Raw genomic sequence first — 24,452 nt, forward strand, 5'->3', positions numbered from 1 at the left:
TTCAATGGCTTCGCATAGCATATTCTCCCAAGATAGCTACTCAATTGTGAAGCAATTCACTTTGGGTTAATTTCTGGCAAAAGGCAAAAAAATGACCACCCCCTAGGGGGTGACATGACTATTTGAGCCAATGGAGTATCGAGACTAGTGGGCTATGATATTGTTGATGACCCTTGAATAAAGAGTCTTCCTGAATTGTATTATTTGTATCCAAACCTATGAAAACATTGGGGATTCGAACACATCCTCACAGAACATACACTCTTTCTTTAGAATAAGCAAAAATGGTTGTCTTTTTCATGTTGTGTTTGTATTTTATACTTTAGAAAATCATCTATAAGAGTTAAGAAATTCTTAAAAAATTTATAAAAACCCACAAGCAAAATGAACAGGGCAGTTTAGTGCGTAGGAACAACATCCTAGCGCATCTAGAGCAAACTTTAATGCATAGAAGTTGAAACTTAGTGCATTCATTCTCAAAAACAATGCATAATAGTCTGAACATTTGACAACTAAACATTAGCACTTCTTAAGGACATAGTAGCACATTGGAGTATCAGCCTAGCGCATTGGGGGCAAATTGTAGCGCTTTGAGTCTAAACTTTAGCACATAATCAGGACAGGTTCATGCATAACCATTCCTGAAATAGAAAAAGTTAAAACATTGGTTTAGTGCGTAACACAGGCATCTTAGCACATTGGTAGTTTTAAACAACGCATCTGAGTCAAACTTTAGCGCATCCAGTCTCTGTCTTAGCGCATAGATAAAACTATGAAAACAAAGAGCAAAAATTAACCTTCTTGAAAAAGTTTAAACATCAGTTTCAAACACCCTTTTGGATCTTCAGTCAACTTCATCAGGAAAAACTTGAGTCAGAACGTCAGAACTATTCCAAACAATCAAACATGTCATTCTTAGAACAAAGGTTGTCAAAAATCAAAACTAGCTAAAGATAACACTTTCTCCTATCAAAATTGGGTAACATAATCACACTGATCAAAAGGTCCACCAATTAAAACGGATTCCATCATCAAAACATACCTAGTTTAAACCTAAGTTGTCAAATCGAGTTTCCATATCGGGAAGGCTCTTATTCCATATCATTTGACGTACTTTGTCATGATGGGGCATCTAAAACTTCATTTGATAAAAGTAGGCTTAAGTTTTCAAACAAAGTATCATAATCCAAACAAATCAAAGGAAACCATTGATCACCTGTGTATGACCACTCCTCATATTTTGAGAAGAAAAAGTCTTCATCACAACACTAAGTTGAAGAAATGACAACCTAGTTCCCAAAAACTTGCTAAATGAAATAGATTTCTCTACATCAATCACCAACTCTTCAAATCTCATTGTACATTTCTCCGTCATATGCGCTTATAACTTCAAGACAAGTCAAACGAATTTGACGAAGAGCCATTGAGAAGTAGATCTTTTTTCCAAAAATCAGCATTCAGCCAACGCTTAAATCGTGGAGGAAATATCAATCCATCTTTCTTCCCAGAAGTTTGCATCACTTGTAACATACCTCGATTTGAACCACCAACTCCTGAACAACACGCAGAAGAAGAATCCATCCCCTTTGTCACATAAAGTTTCTACTAGATGCCCGGTGTCACTTGCTCTCAATGAAACAAGCAAATCAAACCACAACCAGAGTCTGGTATGGGATGAAGATTATCAAATCCTTTAGAGTATCCAAATCTAGAAGACATAGAGATTTCTGAGGAGCTTATCCAAGAGTGTCAAGAAAGTACTTCATTTCAAAAACTTGTGGAAAAACTCATAGAGGCCAACAAAGAAAAATACTTGCTCATGCTAACAAGTAAAGGAGTTAGGATCCCTGAAGAATTTGATACTGACATCTTTAGAACAAGGTCTCAAAATTATACTTATCAAGAACAACAAAGAGAAGAGGAAGCATGTGACATTGAGAAAAACATACCTGAGCCAAACATACCAGAACACACACATACCCAGACTAGGGATAACGAAAGGGAAGAACTCTTCCCTCGGCAAACAAATGCACCTTTGGTTTCTCTAACACAACAAATGCAAATGTTGAAAAGACAAATGCAAGACATGCAACAGGGGACAACAGTACGGTATTCCTTAAACAAAATTTGTCCTTACCCTTTTGATAGAAGGTTAAACATGATACCTTTTCCCCCAAATTCAGATATTCTGAAATTTGATAAATATGATGGTAAGAGCGATCCTCGCGATCATGTTTGGGATTTTTGTACCATGAGCCTTGAATTTACCTATGATGACACCTATTTTATGAGGCTATTCCCAAGAAGCTTGGGAGGGAAAATAATGGAGTGGTTATCCAAACTCACTCCACCTGTCAAATCCTTTGATGAGTTAGTCAACAAATTTATCACTCAATACTCCTACAATATTCAACATGCAATCACCATGCTAGATGTCTACAATACCAAACAAAAAAACAAGGAAACATTCATGATGTTTCTTCAACGTTGGAGACAGATGGTTTTGAGATATCCTCGAGATGTGCCTGAAAAGGAAAAGATGGAAATTTTCATCGACAATCTGAATAGTGAGATGAGTTACATACTCAAGCTCCAATGCATACTATCTTTTGCCAAATTGAATGAAAATGGAATCCAAGTAGAGGAAGAATGTATCAAGAAAGGAACATTGAAGTTCTTTAAAGAAGGAACTAATTCATCCAACTCTCATTTCAATTACCAGAACAACAACAAAAACAACTTAGACAAATCCAAGTTCTAGACCAGAAACAAAAATACTAGAAATGAAGGAGGAAATGATGCTAATGATGTAAAGTCAAAACAACCAATGTTGGATTTATCAAGTAATCCTCAGGCTACCAAGAATCAAAAGGGTTCTAACCAAGGTACTAACACTTATGCACCAAATACCAATCCAGAACCGTCAAATATGAACAATACCAACAATACCCAAAACAACAACACATATTGAGGACCTAATCCAAATTCAAGGGGTGACACCAACAAATTTCCAAATAAATGCATTTACACACCACTGGGGAAATCATTAGAATCAACATTCGGAGAACTCCTGGCAAACAAGATTATCACATTACTAGCTATAAAAAACTTTGAACCCTAGGTCAAACCACCTTGGTGGAATGACTCACACTTCTGTGATTTTCATCGAAACAAAGGACATCAAATAAATGATTGCATGAGGCTTAAAAACATTGTTCAAGACATGATTGATAGAGGTGATTTAACGATCGATGGTCTCAAGACAAATGTTGACCATAACGCCTTTAAAAATCCTCTTCTGAATTACAACAAAGATGGAGCTTCATCATCAAATGATACACAAGGAGCTTGCATCAATCACATATACAATAACACCATCAATCATATATCGACAGATGACAATCAAGTAAATGTCATTAAAATCAAGGAAAAACGTGAACATGAATCGATCAATGTAACCACTAGAGCTCAAAAATATGTCTTGAAAGGGCATACATTAGCAGCAGCCACTATCCCCAAGACTCAATATGATTTGGTAAGTCAACTATGCAGAACTCTTGCTCAAATATTGATACTTGAGTTATTAAAACTTTTACCAAAACATAAAGACATCTTGGAACAAGCACTATTGGAAAAAAATGTACCTCAAGATCTAGATGTTGACAAATTTCAAGCCATGGTGGCTCACATGACAGGACCTCATAATCTCACCTTTTCTGAGCATGATAATATTTCATTGAGCCATCCACATAATACTCCCCTTCACATTGAAGTCTTAGTCTACAAACATCGAGTCACAAGAGTATTAATAGATGGAGGAGTTGGGCTCAATATCTATACCTTAAAACTTATTTGTGCATTAGGCTTCTCTGAGCAATCTATTGATCCACACAAAAGATCACCATCAAAGCATATGATGATGAAGAAAGATCATCCAAGGGAACAATAATATTACCTATTCAAGTAGGACCGATACAAAGGGACACTATGTGCCAAGTCTTAGACATAGACCTCACATATAATATTTTATTGGGTCATCCTTGGATACATGAAATGCAAGTGTTACCCTCAACTTACCACTAGTGTGTTAAATTCCCTTTTAATGGGCAGGAGATTTCTATATTAGTAGATAATAACCCCTTTCAACATTGCAATGTTATGGGGGTAACCCAAGACAACTTGGTTCCACATAATAGGGAAAAACAAACTTCCTCAACACCAAATCATCATCAAGAAAATATCAAATCTTTATCCATGGATTTCAAACAAAATATGAAAATCAAAGAGCAAGGCATGAGACAATAATCTTTTGAACCCATGTGTCTAACCAACCTACCAGCATCACCAAAATCTCATGGGAAACCTTCTACATCAACACATCAAGCAACACAACCCATCACCAAGTTTGATGGAAAATTTATCCAATTGGGCACACTAGCACATGAATCAGAAGAAAATGACATCCTTAGTTGGCTATACAAGGATCAATAAGAAGTCAGAGCTGCTACTATGAAAGTAGCTATACCAACACAAGAGTATGGGAAGGGATACGTGATCATGCAATGAATGGGGTACAATGGCAAAGGACCTATCGAAAAGCGTCAAGAAGGCATCATAGAGCGATTGGATCCTCCTTGACCGTTTTCTAGTAACAAAACAAGATTGGGCTATGGACACACTCTATCCCCAAAGAAGAAACCAAATAAATATCAAAAACCTTAGTGGAAAGCAAAGAAGAAATACAAGGAGGACTCATGGCAGGAGGCACTACATGAATCAACAGAAGCAATAAGGAAGGAATGAGAACACCGGGAAAAAGAGAAACAACAAGAGGAGTTGGCCATTCAAAGAGAAGAAGCATCTTATGCAGAAGTACATCACATTTAGGAACCTATTCCAAACAAGGAAAAATCACCCCCTGAGGAAATCACTACTCCCCAAGGAGAGACAGTATATGAATAGATGCAAAGAGTACAAGCAAGATCTGATAAAGAATCAAAGAAAACTATCAGACTGGTGTCAATCATCAGGGACCTCTTTTCACCCTACAACATACCTGCCAACAACACTAAAAGACTCTGGGACAACACTTCTAATGACTATGAATGGGGTAGCTATGCAAATTTTACTGAAGGTATTCCTGAGAGTACTAATCATACACCCCTTTCTCAAGAAGGACAAGGAACATAGTCTAGAGTACTTGAATTTGGTCCACAAAATATCTATGAAGCCAAAGAAAATGAGCAGTGACATTACGAGCAAGTCTAAATGGAAGATGATACCATCAAAGACCTCTACAATATCATTAACTTATTTAATATCCCAGCCAACCTTAATGATACCTCTATCATGACACTTATCGCAGTCGAACTTGACCCACCCAATGACTCTTTACCGCTCATCTTTCCTAACCTCATAGATTGGGATGAACCTGAAAACCATGACATACCTATTTTCCCATATGATGAATCCATTATCCATTACCTATGTACTGTCAACTTGGAAACAGAATCTACCAGCAAACAAAGTAATGACATCTACAATCAGGAGAGTGCCAAGTCTCTCAGTCGTAAAAATGAAAGAAATAAAGGATCTACTGTTGAAAACTAGTCAATGGCAGCACTAGATCACACAAAATTAAAAATAAAGGACACATCTGAGGGTGAAAACCTTTTTAAGGCACCTAAGAATAGGAGACTTGACACTCTTCCTGAACACTATCAGGAGTGATCACCCATATTGATTGAGCCCACTCAATCAATCAACATTGGTACAAAAGAAGCAGGCAAAAACATACACCTAGTAGAATCTCTGACAGATGAAGGAAAACCAGAGTATCAAATTCTTCAAAGAAAAGAAAATCAATTTTGCTTGGTCCTATGCAGATATGCCTAGGATTGATCCACACTTAATCATGCATCACTTATCTATTGCTCCAGGAGCTAAGCCAATCAAGAAAAAATTGAGAAAGATGAATAAGCATGTAGCACTAATGGTCAAAGTTGAACTAAAGAAACTATTAAACGTCGGATTTATTCGACCTATAGACTATGCTGAATGGATTTCAAACATTGTGCCAGTTTCAAAACTAGATGGTAGCATCAAGATATGCATAGATTTTAGGGATGTTAACAAAGCCTGTCCAAAGGATGACTTTCCTTTGCCCAACATCGACATAATTGTAGATCTCACAATAGGCCATGCAATGCTATCATTAATGGATGGTTTTTCTGGCTATAATCAAATCAAGATAGCTCCAGAGGATCAAGATAAAATAGCATTCACCTATTCTTGGGGAACGTATTGTTCAAATGTCATGCCTTTTAGCTTAAAGAATGTTGGGGCAACTTATCAAAGAGTAATGACGATGATATTTCATGATATGGTGCATACCTTCATGGAGGACTATGTGGATGATTTACTAGCTAAGTCATTTACCCGGGCATAACATCTGGGCATATTAGAGAAAATATTTAAAATATTGGAGAAATTCCAAGTCATGCTCAACCCTAAGAAGTGTGTCTTTGGGGTAACATTAGGCAAATTATTAGGCTAAATCGTCTCAACAAAAGGCATTGAAGTATATCCAATAATGGTACAGGCCATCATGGAGATGCCACCTCCTAAGAACATTAGCCAACTTAGATCTCTACAAGGATGACTCTAGTCAATCAGGTGATTCATTGCCCAATTAGCAGATAAAAGTCCACCATTCAATAATTTGCTACATAAGAATGTACCATTCAGATCGAAAGCCGAATGTGCAGAATCGTTCTATCAAATCAACCAATATCTAATGAAACCACAAGTTCTGGTATCACCAATGGCAGGAAAGTTGCTTAATCTCTCCATATCAACAAAAGACATATCATTGGGGGCACTATTAGCACAAGAAGATCAAGAAGGCAAGGAACGAGATATCTATTACATCAGCAGAACTTTAAATGGATAAATGAGCTGAATTATACATTCATTGAGAAGGCTTGTTCAACGGTGGTATTCGCATCTTAAAGTTCTGACATTACATGCTAGCTCACACAATCAAGCTAGTAGCAAAAATTGACCCTCTCAAGTATTTACTTAGCAAAGCGGCTCTCATAGGAAGACTAGCTAAATGGGTCATGATTCTCAGTGAATTTGATATCCACTACACAGAGCGTCGGGCTATCAAAGGACAGGTAATTGCATATCAATTAGCTGAAGCACCACTACCAGATAAACAAAAAATGGAGGTCGAATTTCTAGATAGGTATGTCCTTACTGTTACCACCAAGTAATGGACCCCATACTTTGATGGTTCCTACACTCAACATGGCTCAGGTGTCGGCATCTTATTCGTCACTCCTGAAGGACACACCATACCAAGATCATATAGACTCATGTTTCCATGCACAAATAACATTGCTGAGTATGAGGTACTAGTGAAAGGAATCAAAATAGTCATGGAATGGATAATCACTGTACTAAAAGTCTATGGAGATTCCCAACTAGTCATAAATCAGATCAACAATGACTATCAGACAAAAGATGAAAAGTTGCTACCATACAAATGAATGATGGATGACTTCAAATAGTATTTTGTACACATCACCTTCAAGCAAATACCAAGGTTGGACAATAGAGCAACTGATGAAATGGCTACTATAGCTTCACTACTATAAATTCTAGAGCAATAGAGTCATTATGAGTTTCTGGTAGAGCAACTATTTTCCCCAGCCTCTGACAATTTTGCATCCCATGTTATCTATGCTTTAACCGGTTCGGACTCTCCTTTATATGGAACAATATATGAATATTTTAAAACCAATACCCTACCCATTGACCTATCTTGGAACAAAAAATGCAACTTTATTCGACAAGCCACCCGTTATACCCTAACTACTGATACTCTTTACTGTCAAGGTCTAGATGGTACTCTTCTTCATTGCCTTGATCATAATAAATCTAACTCTTCTTTACATGAGCTTCATGAAGGTATGTCTGGCACACATTCAAGTGGTCCTACTCTTGCTAAAAAACTTCTGAGAATGGGATATTACTGGCCGATGATGGAAAAAGACTTATTAATTTGCAAAGAAATGTCCTAAGTGTCAAATCCATGGCAATCTTATACATGCACCAACACAAGAATTGCAGCCATTTACAACATCTTGGCCTTTTTGTCAGTGGAGACTTGACTTAGTAGGCAAAATACACCCTTCATCTTCAAATGAACACAAGTTCATTATCATTGCAACAGAGTATTTTACAAAATGGATTGAAGCAGTCCCAATGACCACAGTAACTGGAAAACAATTTCCCTCTTTTATTCTCAATTATTTGATCTGCAGATACAACATTCCTAGTTCTATCATCACAGATTATAGATGTCCCTTCAAAAACTAGGATGTGCAAGAACTATGTGAACGATTCAAAATCCAACATCATTTCTCTACACCTTACCACCCATAGGGGAATGGTCAAGCGGAGGCATAAAATAAAACAATATTGAAAATCCTAAAGAAAATAGTAAATAATGCAGGAAAGGATTGGCATGTACAACTCAATCCAACACTTTGGGCATATAGGACTAGCATCTAGACACCTACAGGAGCTACACCATATTCATTGGTGTATGGATCAAAATAAATTTTACCTCTTGAGGTAGAAACTCCATCACTTAGAGTATCTTTTAAAGGCCTCATTCCAAATGAGGAGTATCGCGTAAATAGATTACAAGAACTAGAGCTTCTAGACAAAAAATGACAACATGCCTACGATCACCTCAAAGCATACCAGCAACGCATGTGCAGAAGCTACAACCACAGAGTCATCCCTTGGCATTTTAAATTCAGTGATCTCGTACTCAAAGAAAATCCCCGAAATCAACAGGATCAAGAAAAGAAGGGGAAGTTTGAACCTAACTGGTTGGGCCCCTATGTCATCATCTCACCCTATGGATTAGGTGCCTATCAGCTAACAACTTTAGAAGGTGATGTGTTTGATGAACCAAACAACAACATCCATCTGAAGAAATACTATACTTGAGTGGTCTAATGCACGAAAAAATCAAAACAACAAAAAGGTGCAATAAAAACAAATGGTGAAAACCTGGCAACATGCGCTAATTGTAGGGGAACAACTCCTCTATCTATCTTTTCTCGTATCTTTTATATCCGAAGTCAAAAATTACTAGCCATCGCCCAACACTTTATCAAAATAGCATTATCTAAGACATACTTATCATAGTCGTTGTCCTTGCTTATCTGAATATCAGTTTGTCATATCCCACCATGGCTTGGTAATCACTATACATATCCACATCAATCAATATCTATAACTAGGGGCAACATTCTTCTGACTTCAAAGAAATTTCAGAAAACAAGCAAACAAAAATCGCAACATGCCAAGAAAATTTTGTCAAGAAAAAACTCCAGCAACCAAGAAAACAAAACATTGATCCACTTAACAACTTCAAAAACACATGATGGATGATTTTCTGAAATATAATTTTTTTACATCTTGCATGAAGTTTTGACTATTTTCGCACTTGAACTTTTTTTGAACTATTGGATCCCCTTAATTTTCTCAATGATGCATTGAGCTAGAGAAAGTGGTTAGAGACTCAAATATTTTTTTAGTTTTTTGTCTTTGAGGTGATCACTTGTTGCGTGCAAATACTTTTCTTGAGAAGTGATTCAAAACATATCACTAAAGACTTTTTTCCACTTTGTGCATACAAATGGTTTAATCTTGCTTGTTTATATGCAAGCAACACTCAGGACATCTTGGTTGAATTACACCTCGACACTTGTGCCATCTTGCAATATCAAAATTTATGTAAATTTTTCTCAAGTCATTATGGTTCAATTATACCATTATGCTTGTATAAATTTTCAACATATCAACCACTCAATGATGATCAACCCAAAGAAAGCAAAAACATGTGACTATATAGGAATGACAAACGACGAAATGAGGATGATCAATTAGTTGCATATCATATAAATTTGCATTTAGTCACAACATATCATTATCGTACATGTCATTTTCAAGATACATCTCAGAGCATATCATTATCATACATCTTATTTTCAAGATACATCTCACAACATATCATTATCATACATCCCATTTTCAAGATACATCTCGCAAATCAGATCATTGCATCATGAATCATACAATCATATCAATCAACATCAAATCAAATGCATTTATCTAAGCATTGCATCATCATCATAGAACCATCACATCAATGTATAAATCATCATCCATAAAAACACATCAAATGTGGATCAAAAAATCAGTGTCGTATATATATCTAAAAAATGGTCAAATATACAAAAGATGTCATTTCTGTCAAAATACAACACAATGATCAAAATACAATGGAGACAAGTCTCTTAGGTATGACTATCTCCTAAGGCTGATGGTCTTGCAGCAGATGTCTCGACACCTAGATCTCTGGGTGGATCATGTCGAGATGACCTGGTCACACCTCTTCTCTTTGTTCTTGAATGAGTCCACATGGATCAACTGAATCTCACCGCAACATAGCTAGGAGCTCTGTGATCTCTAGGAACCACCTCCTCGTATAAATTCCTATAGTACTTAGCCTCCTTGGCTGCATAATGCATCTCTCTTAGTGTGTCTCTAACACAACCGCTAGCCACCACTCTCTACAGGCTATCCACTTGAGCCTTTGCTCGACCTAAGCGCTCTATCACTATATCTCGCTCTGCGGTAATCTTCATAATCTGACACTACTGAGCCAATACTTGTGCCTAAAGCTACTGCATTGACAACTATAGGGACCTAATCTATGCATCCTCTTGGTGGGTGGGTACCCACATCTGAATAGGTACCTGTGTTGTAGTACCCCCTATCTCTATCCCTGTGCTAGGCACCGGTGGAGGTAATACATCTGATCTCATCCTCTGAGTCAGCTGCCTAAAGTCATCCATCCCACCCACAATTGATATAACCTCACCCACCTGGCCATCTCCACCAACTTTGATCACCAAATCTCCCCTCCCTCCCTCACCAACTACTCGCCTGGCTACTCCAATCCTCCCTCCATCTCCACCTCCTCTCCTCCCTCTATCTCCTCCATCCCCTCCTCTATCTCCTCATCTCCCTCTACCACTTCCCCTCCCATCTCCCTTTTCATTTCCTCCACCATCCCCATATCCCTCCTCAAGCTCCTCTCCCTCATCTCTCTATCTCCCTAGCCTCTCAGGCTACTTATCCTCATCATCATCATAAGTGGGAATCATCTCCATTGGATCTGATATCTGTGCTACAACATGGGCCATGAAGAGCATTGCAAACTCCCCTGTCATCCCCATATCTACCACCCCGAACCTATAGTCCCATATCTATATGGCCAAATGCATTTACTCATCCTTTGTCAGTGCACTATAAATAGTCAGACCCCACTCTGGCAAATCCTACCTCCGACAAGCATATAAGCATGCTCCCTGTGGTATACCCTGTTATCGACCATACTGCCGCTGAACTCTGCTATGCAAGAACCTCTCAATGACAAATGATGTCTGCCCTATCAAGTATCATGACATATATATATAGGGCATCTCTAGCCCATCCTCAGCCCACACCTCACACTCCATATATGGTCTCCAGATAACTGTATGAATGTCATCCAACACCCTCCTCCAATGCTCTAGCTTTCCCAGCTTATGCTGGATAACTATCCTTGTGTATCCATATACATAAGCCTGACCAACTTGCCTATCCCTATCTGCAAGTGGCCTCATTGCAAGAATGTGCTCCCAAGCCCACACCTGTAATAATGTGACCTTGACTGATAAACTATTGTATCTTATGTACACCGCTTGATGCAAATCTCTATACAGGTGGACCAACATGCAAGACCCCCAAGCAAACCTATGACCTTGTGTCACCATATCCTCTAGAACCAATCCCCATCCCACTGCCAGTCCCTTCAAACTATGAACGGGACATAGAAAGCCACCTACAAAACCTGCTAGTACCGATGGTAGTGGGGCATAATCAAAATCTATGAACTACTACCAAGGGATCTCATATCCACAAATATGCTCAACATGGAAAATTTGGTGAAGCGCCTCTATCCCATCCTCCTCTGTCTCATCCTCCTCGATCTTCTCATAAGGAAATAGTGCCCCTACCATAGGGATCTGTAGAATCCGACAACAATCCTTTGGAGTGATTGTGATCTCGCTTGTAGCCAAGTGAAAGGTGTTGGTGTCATTGTGCCACCTCTCTGCCAATGCTCTCAGTAAACCTTGGTTAATGATATATAGAGGCATGTCCAACAAAGAGGACAACCCACATCTCTCAATGATATCTCTATCCGCCTATATCAATCATGAAATTAGAGACCATGGCCTCAAAAATCACTCTCGCGTCTGAAGAACACCAAGCCATTCCTATAACAAGCAAAATAGGTCCAAATATTAGTTCCCACATCTGTTCGATATATCCAATCAAATTCCATATCAACTTGAAACAACGAAAATCAAATCAAGTTTCATATCAAAAATCAAATCCATATCGAAATCACAATTCCATATCAACTTGAAACAATTCCATATCAAATCAAGTTTCATATCAACAATCAAATCCATATCGAAATCACAATTCCATATCAAAAATCAAATCGATATCAAAATCACAATTCTATATCAACTTGAAATAAATCCATATCAAATCAAGTTTCATATCAACAATCAAATCCATATCAAAATCACAATTCCATATCAAAAATCAAATCCTTCTCGAAATCACAATTCCATATCAACTTGAAACAACAAAAATCAAATCAAGTTTCATATCAAAAATCAAATCCATATTGAAATCACAATTCCATATCAACTTGAAACAACAAAAATCAAATCAAGTTTCATATCGAATATCAAGCCCATATCGAGAAACAACTCAAAAATCCATATCACACAGCTCATATCAGGAACCATATCGAAAATCATAGATCATAACTCATATTGGACATCACATTAACAACATAAATCAAAGATCCAAATCAATAGAAAATCAAGATCATCATTCATTCAATCAGTTTGGAACTTCAAACAACAAAAGCAATTTCAAAAATCTATCATCACACATCAACACAATAGACACAAAATTGGCTACAACACCCATCCAGGAACACCTGGCAGACACCTCCCACCCCAACCCATCTTCCTTCATCTATTTTTCCCCCACGACATCACCTTTCCTTTCTTTTCTAGCTACATTTTTAGGCCACGCGCTAAGCAATCTCCCCCATGTGCTAAGTCACCACCTATGCACTAGCTAAACTTAGCTACGCGCTAAAGACTTTACCCTATGCGCTACCATGTTTCTTGCATGTGCTACCTTGTTAGCTCTATGCACTTGGTTACCCTATGTGCTACCTTGTTCCCTGCATGCGCTACCCTATTGGAGCTATGTGCTATCCTACCCTAGTGCTACCCTACACCTGCGACATGCTATCCAATGACACCTAGACGCTACCCTAGTTCACTAACCCTACGTGCTAATTGTTTTATCGTATGCACTATGCACACAACCTAATGTACTAAACTGTGAGAATCCGACACAAAAAATTAAAAATGTGATCAAAATCGACAAAACAAAAAGCAAAAGGGGCAAAATTTAGATGACTTATAGGTGGACTATATGTGGTGGGCCTCCGGTATCGACGAACGTGCTCGAAGCAGTGCAAAGCATACGAAACTGATATTTTTTCACTCTCTAAATGTCACTCTCACCAAAAGTCAAAAGGCACAAATGATACAAATGAAATCACTTTTCACCTTTTTATAGGGTAAAAGTAAATTAGGGTTAGTAGGTGGGGCATGTATTTTGCTTGTGCTCTCACTTGTAACCCTAGCAAACATCATTTTTTGGGAGATGAATCAATTGGTGCACATTAAACACAAAAGAAAATTTCAAAATGTGCTCAAATCTACAACAATTAACAAATCAAACAAATTTTCAATTTTTTTGATTCATCTTATGAGGGGGCATTATCAATACCATTTATCAAATCTGGGGCACGACATCAACATTTCGACACATGGCATCACATCAATCAAATTTTGACAGCACATCAATTTTCTTTGAATCAACATGTGCACACACGTCACTTCAAATAGGGGAAAAGTGTAGACGTATAAAAATGACCACTTTCCTAAAATAAATATTTAATGTTCATTTTATTCTCATTCCTCTATTTAATTAAATCATCCACATTCATCTATTTGATTAAATAAGTTATTCAATTTATTTAATTAAATTCACCTAGGCCTTTCATATCATTTAATTGAATAAATCACTTTATTTAATTAAATTCCCCTTCTACTCTTTTTAATTAAATTTACATTTAATTAAATTGTTCACTTCAAATAAATAAATCTAATTTATTTAAATCCCCACTTGCATCTATTTTATTGAAATAAAGCAATTAATTTTAATTAAAATTACCCTCAATCCACTTGCATTCTCCTACATCTCCCACTTGCCTCTCTAAACCCTTTCTAAATTCTTCTAATCCCTTCTAAATTAGCCTAACCCATCTACTAAATATTATCACAATCCTAAGCAAAGACAAGTCACTTCTCAAACCCTTAAAGTCTTCAATAACCATTAAAGACTTTATGTCCTCAACAACTTAACCATTTAAGTCTCTTACATAACCATTAATGGTTAACTCAACCTTCTTACATGGTTTGAGACTTTTTTCCTAACTCAACCCTCATCTAACCCTAGGGTCTCATCAAGCATTCATTGCTTTGACCATGATTATTTCTTTAACCCTTGCACAAGAGTTTATTCTTTGGGTAAAAGCTTTATCCAATGGGTAATCTTAACCTAACCTTAACCCTTACCTTCTAAGGTAATCATGAGGTCTTCTCAAGAATTCAATGCTTCTTGCATCTCCTCTCAAGCAGTCTTATGTTGACAATTGTCACAATTTTATTGGTGAGAATTGTAAACATGGATTGATAACTTTCAATCCCGACCCTTGATAGGATCATCCAATCTTGACCCTTCATTGTGCTATTTTTCCTATAAATAGAGCTCTCTTTCCTCCATTTATCATCCAAGTCTTTAGCATCAAACTTATAGACATTTTACTAAGCATCTAATATAAATCATTTTAATCAAGCATTTAGCCTCTCTTTGATAATCTTCATAGCATCTTAAAATAGGCATTTGTATTATCACATAATAATCATCTCAAACTAGTATAGCATGCTAGGATAGTTTTGTTACTAATCCTTTCATATTATCATCATATGCATGCTAGTTTAGTTCATCTTTTGTTAGTATCATGCATATTAGGATTGCATTCATGTTAGATTGAGAAAAAATCCCTCATTCTCATGATTGTTATCCCTAAGTCACTTTTCTCAGTGATCTAAGAGAAAAGGCATTAGCATAAGGGGTCTTGTGAGATAGTGAACAATGGAATATCCCTTTGTAAGTTGAGCTATTCCATACAACTCCATAACTTGCACCAAGAGTCCCATTAGTGTGCGGACTAGTCCTGAATTCGTAATATCTGTTTCATCGAACCACTTTTCTCGCATACAGCTACATCAAGATCCTATGGTATTAACTTCATCACACCTTTACACTTTGTCTGTTCCTTGTTCCCTTACTCACTAGTACTTGCACATCACTTTGCAACCTTTCTTGCTTTCCCAAGAACTCTACTTGTTCCAGATTACCTTGTCTTCATACTCTTATCATCAACATATCCTACTCCACCAGTGTCACACCCTTACCGACTAAACTGATACAATACTAACACACCACACACCACACACGGGTCAACACTATTCCCTAATGATGACTTTCTTCAATTCCTACACACCAGTTAACATCAACTATATACTAGATGCAGTCACATAAATCTGTCCATTTTAATTAAATGAATATTTCGTATTTATTTGATTAAAAATCTACTAAGCCATTAGTTAATTAAATTAATATTTAATTAATTCATCTTCAAACATTCTCCTATTAATTAAATAAATTATTCAATTTATTTTAATTCATTCATTCAACCAAAATCCACAAATAAATTAAATGAATAGATCATATTTATTTCATTTAATCCCCTTTTCCTCTTTTAAATAAATTAAATAAAACATTTATTTAAATCAAAAATCCCCCCCCCCCAGTTGCATTTTCCTACCAATGCAAGTTGCAACCACAAGTTGAAATAAATAAATTTTATTTTACTTAAAATCCTATTTTCCCTCACCCACCAAATCCACTTGCACTCCTAAACCCCCTTCTAGATTCTTCTAAACCCTTCCTAATTAGCCTAATCCATTCCCTAATTATTGTCACATTCCTAAGCAACTTGGAGTCACTTCTCAAAGACATGAAAGTCTTTGAAAAGCATTTAATGCTTTGTGTGTTCAACAAACTAACATCTAAAGTCTTCCAAAACCACTAATGGCTCTTACATGACCATTAATGGCTCTTACATAACCATTTATGGTTATTTCAACTTGCACTCATGTGTCTCCTCAAGCATTTATTGCTTTGACCATGGTAATCCCTTTTGCCTTTGCACAAGAGTTTATTCATTGGATAAAAGCTTTATTCTTTGAATAAAGAATTTATTCATTCAACCTAGCCTTGACCTTAACCCCCAAGTTGACTCCTGGGTCATGTCAAGAATTTAATGCTTATTCCCTCTCCTCTCAACTTATCTCATATTGACACTTGTCATCCTAGGATTGGGTTGAAATCCCTCACATAGATTGAAAATCATTCAATCCTGGCCCTTGTTGAGATTACTCAATCTCAACCATCCATTGCTCCATTTTCCCTATAAATAGAGCCCATTCTTTCATAATCCAGATCCTGAAAACTTGTATGCATCTAAATTATAGAGAAATTTAGAGAGCATTTAGCATAAATCATTAATCCTCTTGTCATTTTGGTTTAAAATAAATCATTGTAATATCAATATCATCTAGTATTAACTTTTTATTCACATTTAGAGCAAATACTTTAATCTCAAACCTCCATAAGCATCCATAGTGCAAAACGTTGCTGAGAGCTACACTAGTTTGGAACTTGGAGAGGAGAGGAACAAGGAAGGAGAAGCTACCAGCATGGTAGAGAGCATATGGAGGAGTTTAGTTACCTTTTGTAGATTCCTTAAGCTTTCTTTTTGTTTAGTAGTGTCTTTCTTGATATGCTTTCTTAGGATAGTTTTTAATTTGTAATTTTTCTAACACTAACATCTAACAATCGATTTCTTTTGTTTCTTGTCTTGTGTTTGTTTATTCTAACATTGTCCCTTTTGCAGAGCATCATTTGGTGAACCCGACATGAATCAAACACAAGATTTTTCTACAAACTACGAACTTTTTTTGTTTAAATTGACACACAGGTCGCGCTCTAGCGCTTTTGATCGCGTTGTAGCACTATTGCAACTTGGCATTCTCGCACTATTATTTTTACAATAGCGCTATTGTCTCAAGTTTGGCGCTATTGACCTTTATTTAGCACTTTTGTACTCGTTTTGGTGCATTTGTGCTTGTTCTGGTGCTTTTGATTTTGCTATTAAAATATTGCTTTCAGTGCTGTTGTCTTTGTTTTAGTGCGTTCGTGTTAAATAGCGCTTTTGTTTTCACACAGACTAGCACTATTGTAACAGAACGTGTATGCGGGAAAAGTGGGCTGATAAAACTAATATGTGAAAATATTGCTAAATACTAGTTCACACACACACACAGGACTTCTTGATGCAAGCTATGGAGTAACGTAGTGTTACTCAGCTTCTCAAGGAGGGTCCCATGGTTCTCTATCTCACAATGTCCCTCAAACCAACGTTTTTGCTCTCAGCCAGAAATGTATGCAGGAAAAGTGGGCTGATAAAACTAATATGTGAAAATATTGCTAAATACTAGTCCACACACACACACAGGACTTCTTGATGCAAGCTATGGAGTAATGTAGTGTTACTCAGCTTCCCAAGGAGGGTCCCATGGTTCTCTATCTCACAATGTCCCTCAAACCAACGTTTTTGTTCTCAGATCACTGAGCAAAATGGTTTAGGGATGGCAAATATGAGAACGAGAGATGTTTTTTTAGATTTTGATATGAGATGGATGTTAAGCTAAGTATGATGCTAGAAATGCAATAAACTAAATGATAAGATGATGAGATTAGTATGAATACTATCCTAGCATACTATATTTAGTCTATGATTGAACTAAAATGATAAAGAAATTATTCTAAACATGCATATTTAGACTAATTTCTATTCTAAAAGAGGCTAAATGATGAGCATAAAATGATATGAAAGCTTGAAATAATTTGAGCATAAGTGTAATACTACAAATTTGAAGGATGATTGTTAAAAATGGAGGAATGAGAGCTCTATTTATAGCATAAACAGGGCAATGGATGGTCAGGATTGAAAGGTTTAATCAAGAGCCAAGTTTGAAAGTTGGGGATCCATGTGCATAATTAGCACCAATGAAATGGTGACAAGTGTCAACATAGGATTGGGTTGAGAGAAAAGGTTGGAGGCATTAAAGGCCTGAGAAGACCTCATGGTTATCTAAAGGCTAAGGGTCAAGTCTAAATTAGGATTACCTACTGGATTAAGAGTTAATCCAAGGATAAACCTTTGTGCAAATGATTAAGAGATAATCATGGTCAAAGCATTAATGGCCTGATGAGACCCTTGGGTTGGATGAGGGTTGAGTCAAAACAAATGCTTTAACCATGTAGGAGGGTTTGAGTTAACCATTAATGGTTATTGGAGACTTTGGGGATTAAGTGGTTGAAGGTTGAAAGCTTTCAAAGGTTATCAAAGACTTTGAGCCATTTAGTGGTTGAAGACTTGAAGCCTTTAATGGTTATCAAAGACTTTGAGGGTTTGAGAAGTGACTTCCCTTTTCTTAGGGATGTGACAAAGTTTAGAGGAGGGTTAGGTTAATTGGAATTGATTAGAAGATTCTAGAAGGGATTAGGAAGGGGTTTGGGATTTTGCAAGTGGATGGGGGGATAATAGGATTTAATTGAATTAATTGATTTTCATTCAATTTGGTTGTAACTGAATAAATGTGATTTATTCAATTTAGGATAACTATTTAATTAAATTTGAATTTAATTAAAAGAAAATGATGTCCTATTATGATTTATGATTAAATGTAATTTTTGTGTCGCTCTTTTGATTTGCCAGTCGTGCCCCAGATTTGATGTGCTACCCCAGATTCGAGATTTGATGGTGATGCCCCCTCGGGAGATGAATCAATTTTTTTGAAAAAAAATTGTGATTTAAATTGATGAAGTTGCGTATGATGTTTATGATTTTGTGCATGTAAAATTTGTGTAGATTGATTCATCTCCCGATAAGTTACAACTATTTTGGTATAGGTTAGACCGCGACTATATTACAGGTCCAGTTGGCTAACCCTAATTTCATTTTCTTCTTATAAAAGGGGAAAAGGAGTCAAATTAGGTTCATTTGTGCAGTGTTGACTTGTGAAGAAAGAGAATTTGCTCTGGAGAGAAAATGCCTATTCCTTATTACAGACACCATTTTGAGCGTGTCCGGAGATATCGGAGACCTGCAGCGCGTGGACCACCAGTAAGTCAACATTTTTGACCCCTTTTGGATTTTTTATTTTGTCGTTTTTAGTGATTTTTTGAATTTTAAAGTTTGGACTTTTCGGTTTAGTGCGTCTAAGGCTTAATTTAGCGCATACGAAGTTTAGAGTAGCGCATTGAAGTCATTTTTAGGGGTTGCGTCCGAAAAAAATAAGCTAGCGCATAAAAGTATTAGGTTAGCGCGTGCAGGTAGAATAGCGCATGCATTGTGTTTGGTAGTGCTTCACATCAATAGGGTAGTGCGTAGGTATGACCTAGTGCATAGGAGCCACCAGGGTTCGCATAGGGAAGGGGATTTAGCGCGTAGGGATAACCTAGCGCATAGGGCTAAACAGGTAGCGCCTAGGAGGAATATATTAGCGCGTAGACAAAGTCTAGCGCATAGGACAGGTTAGGTAGCGCAATGGAGGAAAAGAGTAGCGCGTAGACAGAGTTTTAGCACATAGGTTAGATAGAATAGCATGTAGGAGAGCCAGCCTAGCACGTGGAGGTGTTTTTAGCGCATTGAAGGTCTATTTTAGCGCATCCGAAAATTTTTGCAGTTTTGGCCGAGTGGAAAATTTGTTTTTGTTTGCCTGTCGTGTTTTGATGAATTTATCCAAGATGAGTATTTGTATAACTTGTTTTGATGTGCAATTTTCCAAGTTATGTATAGATATCAAGCTGTTGTTTTGATCAAAATATGATGCATTTGCGTTGTCTGTTTCAAGTTCAATGTGTATGAAAGCCTGAGTTGTTTTACAAGCTGATATGGGTTGGAAACTTGAGTTATTTTTCAAGCTGATATGGGTGGGAAACTTGAGTTGTTTTACAAGTTTATGTGATTTTGGTACTTGAGTTGTTTTACAAGTTTTGATATGGTTTTTGAGAACTTGAGTTATGTTACAAGTTGATATGAAATGATAGGATTTTGAACTTTGATTGTAGATGAGCAAAATGTTTCATGTTGTTGATGTAAGTTTGATTTTGATATCTTTGTGTTGATGTGGAAACTGATATTGGATATGTTTTGTTTGTTGATAGGAGCGATTGGGTATTGTGCAGTCGAGGGAGAGATTTTCGAGACCATGGACGCTGATACCACGTCTATCACAGGCAGATTTGGACATCATAGAGAGATGTGGATTGACCTCTCTTCTGGATATGCCTCGGTTCACTGTGAACCGGGGAGTTTTGACAACATTGGCAGAGAGGTGGCATAGCGACACGAACACCTTTCATTTTGCCAATGGAGAGATGACCGTGACATCAAAGGACTGCTACCGGATTTTGTGCATTCTTGTGGTAGGGGCATTGTTACCCTACGAGCAGTCAGAGGAGGGCGGCACAAAGGCACTGCTCTGTATATTTCATGATGAGACTGTCTGTGGATATGAGATCCCCTCGTAGGAGTTTTTGGATTTGGATTATGCACCGCTGCCATCTGTATTGGCAGGATTCATTGGGGGATTCCTTTATCCTGATCGTAGGTCAAAGGGATTTTCAGTGGGATGGGGGCTGGTTCTGGAGCAGATGGTCACACAGGGCCAGAGATTTTCATGGGGGTCAGCGATGCTGGCCCATCTTTATAGGAGCCTTCATGAGGTAGTATACCTCTGTTATGGTAGCTTATTAATGGGTGTGACCTTATTATAGGTATGGTGCTGGGAGCACATTCCAGCAGTGAGGCCACTGGCAGATAGAGACAGGCCCGTAGGTGCTGCATATGCCTACGGATATAGAGGCCTAGTTGTCCAGCGTAAGCTGGGCAAACTAGAGCACTGGAGGAGGGTCTTTGATGATATAGATACGGTCACCTGGAGACTGTATACAGGTTGTAAGGTATGGGTGGAGGATGGGATAGAGATGCCTTTTGTTTTCATGATGAGATATCTGATTGGGAGGACCCCATTTGTCATTGAGCGATTTTTGGTGACCCGAGTTTTGCGGCAGTTCGGGCGGTAGGAGGGGATTCCGCAGGGAGCATGTTTGTATGCATGACGGCAACAGGATGTGGCCGATTGGGGGCTGACTATTGATAGTGCCGTGGCCATAGAGGAGTTCACAGGGCTGGCAGGACAGATCTGGGATTATGCCCCAGAGATACAGGATGCAGGTATGACAGATGAGTTCACCTGTTTGTTTGCTGTGCAGGCAGTGGCGAGGATGTCGGATCCCGAGGAGATGAGGCCAGCATTTGATTCGGATGGTGAGGAGGGGGGAGATGATGGAGATGATGGAGATGACGGAGATGATGGAGGAGGTAGAGGAGCCAGAGGGAGGCGGGGTGGTAGAGGTGTGGAGAGAGTTGTACGGCAAGGGAGGATTGAGAGAGGGAGAGGAGGTTTGGCTATCGGAGCCGAGAGAGAGGGGAGAGTGGCGGAGGTGCTAGCGGCAATGGGGGGTGAGGAGGAGATGGTTGGACTAGCACAGAGGAGGAGGGTAGATATACTCCCACCTCCAGTACCTAGGACAGGCCGAGTGGGAGGGGTGGCTCCAACATAGGTACCGCTGCGGGTTTGAGTGCCAGGTCATGTAGAGGATGCACAGATCCGGACCCTGCAGATTACCGTTCAGCAGCTACAGGCACAGATTTTGACATATCAGTGACAGATCTCGCAGTTGACCGTTGAGAGAGATACTGAGATAGAGTGGCGGGGTCGAGCGGAGGAGGCATTGGCGACTGTGCAGAGAGTAGCGGCGGGTGGTCCTTTGAGAGACACCCTTAGAGAGCTAACACGGAGAGTACAGGAGGCAGAGTATTACAGGCGGCATTATGAGGCTGCAGTACCCAGAGATCGGCGAGTGGAGAGCTTTGCACAGTCGAGATCAAGTCGATCTCGAACTGCTGGTACATGATCTGAGAGCCGAGGTGTGACTGGGCCGGCGAGACAGGACCCTCCTGGAGATCCAGGGGTGAGTGTATCTGGAGCGAGATAGGACCCTCCTGGAGATCCAGGGGCAGGTGCATCTGGAGCAAGACCATCTCCGTCCGGAGATAGTCATACTTGAGAGACAGGGTCTTTGTTGTATTTTTGGATCTTTTGTATATTTTGCACTGGACATAGTGTTGAGACACATTTTGTAGATTTGGATCATTTTTTGAGATATATATACAGCACCATTTTTGATCGATGTGATGTGTTTATATGGATGTATGTTTTGTGAGCGACTTCCTTTTTTCATTTGATGATGTAATGTTTACATAGATGATGTAATGTATGATGCAGGATGTATGCTTTTTTATGCTTGTGAGATGTATCTTGAAAATGAGATGTATGTTTTAATATACTGCTACATGTAATATGATATGATGTAAAATGATGTAATAATGATGCAAAATGATATGTAACTAATGGTAAAATGATATGCGACTAATTGTTTTTGGAGCATCTCTCATTCTATATTTGCCATCCGATATAACCATTTGTTTGCTTTCTTTATAAATATCATCATTGAGCATTGATTTGTTTAGGATATGTTGAAAATTTATACAAGCATAATGGTATAAGTGAACCATAATGACCTGAGAAAAATTTACATGATATTTGATTTTGCAAGATAGCACAAGCGTCAAGGTATAATTGAACCAGGATGACCTGAGTGCGTATTGCGTAAACATACAAGAGTAAACCTTTGTCCCATACAAATCCAAAATGTCCTCAGCGATATGCCACCAGATTTCTTCATAGGACAAATTTGCATGGTAAAAGACTTCACTCACAGATAGAAGACAAATAAAACATCACATTCCTTCCTTGCTTCTCTAGTCGTAAGACATCCTGGAGGTGCTTAGGAGATATGATAAGAAAAAATTAACAACCATAAGTAATCATGCATGCTATTGGAAATGTATTCTTGTCAATTAAAACATCTTGCAAAATAGATCTTTGTTCAGTTGAAATCAGTTCAAGTTCGTGATGTTTAGCCTTCTTGCATTGTCATTTGCCATTTGTTGGTTGTTTTGATCCTTGTTGTCTTGCTACGTTTTTGGTCTGATGTTGAAAATCTTGAAGGCGAAATGCCCCAAGCGAGGTCAGGATTTTGCCCCTTGTCGTTGATACTACTTTCATATGGATATGTATACTGATCACCAAGCCATGGTGGGATATTATTTTGATAATTGTTTCAAATAAACCAAGGACAATGACTACACTAAGTATGTCCAAGATTGATAAGCATTTGTGAATTTCTGGTGATGCCTCAGATGGGTGGATATGATATGTACAATATGATTTGTGAACCCTATACTACCATCAATTGATAAAGATAAGGCTAACTAGAATAAAATCTAGCAGTCATACTGATTGATGTCATTATTATGATTTGGTTGATGATTGATGTATAAAAACTTATTTCTCTTGATGAATTTGGAAAAACTAGGTTGTTGTTTCTTCAACGTGATGTTACGATAAAAGTTCTTTCTTCTCAGAATAAGGGGATTAGTCATGCATAAGTGATCAATGGATTCCTTTGATTGGTTTGGATTCAGTTGATTCTTGTTTTGAAAAATTTTAAATCTTACTCTATCAAAGTGAAGGTTTAGATGCCCCTTCACGACAAAGTGTATCAAATGATATGGATAAAAGCCTCCCGATCTGGAAACTGGATTTGACAATTTGAAAATTTTAAACAAGTGTTTTTGAGATAAAAATCCATAAGATGGTAAAGGATTCTGTTGATACTGATGATGAGGTCTCCAGATTATGATAAGAGAGACATCTTTTATCGTGCGATTTGTTTAGGATTCTGACAACTTTTGTTTTAGCACAAATTTAGCTCGAGAAATAGTTTTAATGGTTTGTTTGTCACTCTGCTTTGATGAAAAATGATGTTTG

The sequence above is a fragment of the Cryptomeria japonica genome, chromosome 1, assembly GCF_030272615.1.
Source record: "Cryptomeria japonica chromosome 1, Sugi_1.0, whole genome shotgun sequence".
Classification (NCBI taxonomy): Eukaryota; Viridiplantae; Streptophyta; class Pinopsida; order Cupressales; family Cupressaceae; genus Cryptomeria; species Cryptomeria japonica.